Genomic DNA, 3489 nt, shown 5'->3' on the forward strand with positions numbered 1-3489 from the left:
AAGTTGCATTTTTCTGCTAAGTGAATGTGATCGGACCCTTCCCCCTCTATGCTATACTCAACCAAGTCTATTCACAAATTCTTCATGTGCGTTCTATTTGAAACTCGTTCAAAATCTTCACTGTGTCTTTGACAGCTGAAGAATTTGCGAACGGAACTTTAAAACTAATCTTATCCAAATTTTCGGTTTTTACCGCTCAAACCGTTCCGAATCCCACGATAGACTTATCTATTCACCCACGATCTAACACGATCTCCACTCCTCAATACGTGGGTGACACATGTCAAGCGAAGTAGAAGGGTCAGGGGCAGGTTCATCCTAAATCTTAGGGCGACCAGTTTTTCACTGCGACTATAAATACCCCCTCATCCCTTCCTCACTTCCTTTACTCTGCTCGACCGCTCTCTCTCTTGCTCGAGATCCTCAAACCCTAGCGCCGCCGCTACTCCATCGTCGCCGGTGAGGAAGAGCTTCACTGCCTCGACATCGTCGCCGTCGTACTCGCGCCGACCGCGAAAATCTTCACTCCGCCACCACCGTAACTGTCTTCCTCCGCCAAGATAGGGCGTGGAAGATCTACACTGACGAGCTTCACTGTTCTGCTTCTCAGTTCATCGTGTTCTTCATCCAGGGTAAATTAAAAGTTAATTTTACTACCCTTTTGATTCGAAATTTCACAACAAAATCTTCAAAGGTGTTTTATTCTTCAAATCCTCACACACAAAACACCTCACTAGTCATCTGTTCTTGACTCGTTTCTCTAAGCATCGTTTTTCTTCAAGATTCCTCAATTGTGTGGATCCTCGATCTATACAACTCTGGAACCTATGACAAAGAACGCTTAGTGGAATTCTTCAAGGCTAATCTGGTCAAATTCCTCAAACTTGTTCATTTTGAAAAACCTTCTGAGAACGCATATGACCTCTCCAAATTCCCCCCAACTATACTCTGTTCACAGGTACTCATGTCCGCTGCTGAATCACTAGGTTCTCATCAACTTAACTCATTTGCAGCGTTCCTCGAAGAAAAGTTGCATACTTCTTTAGAAAATTCGATTGTTCAAATTCCTCATCTGAAGAATATGGTTGATGGTAAGAAGCCGCAGAAGGGAGGAAAGAAACCAGAGGTCATGACTGCATTTGAAATACCTGAGGAAATTTATGTTGATTACTGCACACCTGATGAGGTTATGTTCGGAAAAGAAAATAAAAATCAGCGCAAGGTGCGCATTCAGAAAATTGAACGGAGATGGGCAAGAGAATGGAGGGAGTACAGATATGTGACTCCAAAGTATATGAAGAAATTCGCACTTAATCCTCCATGCCCAAGAGCTCCATTGGCACCTGGCCAAGTGGCTAACCCCACCAGCATCAAGCGTGGTGAGGACTTTCCTGAAGAATGGGCCAAATGCCAAGCTAAGTTGGCAAGACAAGCCAAAGAAGCAGTGAGGAAATTCAATGAAGACTTTGCTGATGCTACTGCCACTGAGGCCTCTGTCAAGCCAAGAAAATCAATGGCAAAGAAGCCTGCTCACAAGCCAAGTGCTTCACCAACTATGCCCTCATGGCCAAGTTCCTCAGCAATGCCCTCACGGCCAGAATCTTCAAAGCCCTCATGGCCAGATTCTTTAAAGCCCTCACAGCCAGAATCCTCCAAAGTCCTCAGCTGCTCTGGCAAAGTCCTCAACACCTGTACATCTGGCCACATGCCAAAGGACAACAGGCATCTCTATTGCCTCTGGTGCCTCAGCAAGTTCCTCAGCTGCACCAAAATCTTCATCAGGCCCCACTATGTTGAAGACTAAGGCAACGACTGGTCGAGGTCCTCGGCCAAGTCCGAAGAAGAAACAGGTTGCCTTCCACGTGCCATCTGACGATGAAGCTGATGATGATGAACTTGCAGAAATCATCAGAGACCGACAAGAAAGGGCCGCTAGAGCCAAAGGCACAAATGTGCCACTGCTTTTGGATCCAAGGGCGATCCTTGATTACATTGATCTCTGGCACAAGGATCCAAATACTCCAATGCCTGATTTCAAGTTGACTCCTGGTCAAAGTCACATGCTGAGCCATTTCATCACTGAAAAGAAATGTAAGTTTGAGAAGGCTAGGCAGATCAAGAAAACTCAGTTCAGGAAAGCGAAGTTCCTGAAGAACAACGTTGTCAATATGTCACCTGATGAACTCCTCAAGATTCAAGCTAAAATCAAAGCCCTCAGCGATGATTTCAATGCTTACTATGCTGATTGGCAAGGAGCCAAAGTCAGGTTTGTGAAACTGACCGAGAAATTCACAAATGTTGCAGCCCCATCGCAACAAGAAATTCCTCAAGCTGCATCGTCTGCTCAGCCGACTGAAGAACATGCCAGCACCGCTGATGACATTCAGGCTGCTGGAGGAAATGCTAGTTCCAGGGCTGATGACTCCATTCCAGCCGCTGAAGAAATTGCCAGGGCATCCACTACTGGTGCGCCTGAAGAAACTGAAGGAGTCAGGGAAACTGCATCAGTTGCGCCTTAGGAAATTCAACCAGAAACCTCAGTTCCATTTGCGCCTACCCCATCTCCAATTCTTCCATGTGCATTCGATGTGAAGAAGACCAAGGCTGCAGAGCAAACTGTAGTGAAGAAAAGGAAAGCATCCAGTGCTTCAGAATCTTCCGTTCCAAAGATGAAGCCTCTGACAAGCTCTATTGAAAATCCAATTGATGTTGTTCCAATTTCCACCCTGTCATCAAAGCACCTTGTTCCTTTTGGTGAGGAATATGTGATCCCAAGCGGATCCAATGAAGAACCTCAATCTGCTACTTTGTCAGAGCAGGTTGATGAAGAAATTGAAGTGGATGCCATCCCTTCAACAACTGTTGCTTCCTCGCCAATGCCTCAGTTCACAGCTGAAGAGGCTGGCGTTGAAGAAATTGAAGATGAAGACATGGACATGGGCTGCACAACACCAGTGATGAATGATGACTTTTGGGAAAGTCAGCACCCCAATACTCCACTCTTCACCCCACTTCAACAGATACCTCAGTCCCCTGCACCAACAGTTCAAATGGGCGCTGAAGAAACTCATCCCACCTCATCTATGCATGAAGACATTCCAGCCGCTAGTGCTGAAGAAGCTGCTGTTGTTGAACCCTTGAACACGCAGCCTGCTACTGAAGAAGAACCAGAAATTCCTCAGCATGAAGAACCTGAGATTGCGATTCCTTAGGTTGTGATGCAACTCACTGACACTCCTGTGGCCAAGCCAACGGATCCATTCTCAAAGAAGCAAAAGTTCAAGGCTGAAGATTTCTTCAGCGAGCATGTGTTCTTCACTGACTATAACCCCTATGACTCTGCTCGCATAAGGAAGAGACGCTTCTGGACTGCTAGTCAAGCAAACTTCTATTCCTCAGTACTATTCAACAAAGATAAAGTCTTCGATCATGAGCATATTCCTCATGTAGACATGGAGTCTCTGCCGTGCTTCGAGCTAGTCCTCAGTG

This window comes from Triticum dicoccoides, chromosome 7B, assembly GCF_002162155.2.
Source record: "Triticum dicoccoides isolate Atlit2015 ecotype Zavitan chromosome 7B, WEW_v2.0, whole genome shotgun sequence".
In the NCBI taxonomy this organism is placed as follows: domain Eukaryota; kingdom Viridiplantae; phylum Streptophyta; class Magnoliopsida; order Poales; family Poaceae; genus Triticum; species Triticum dicoccoides.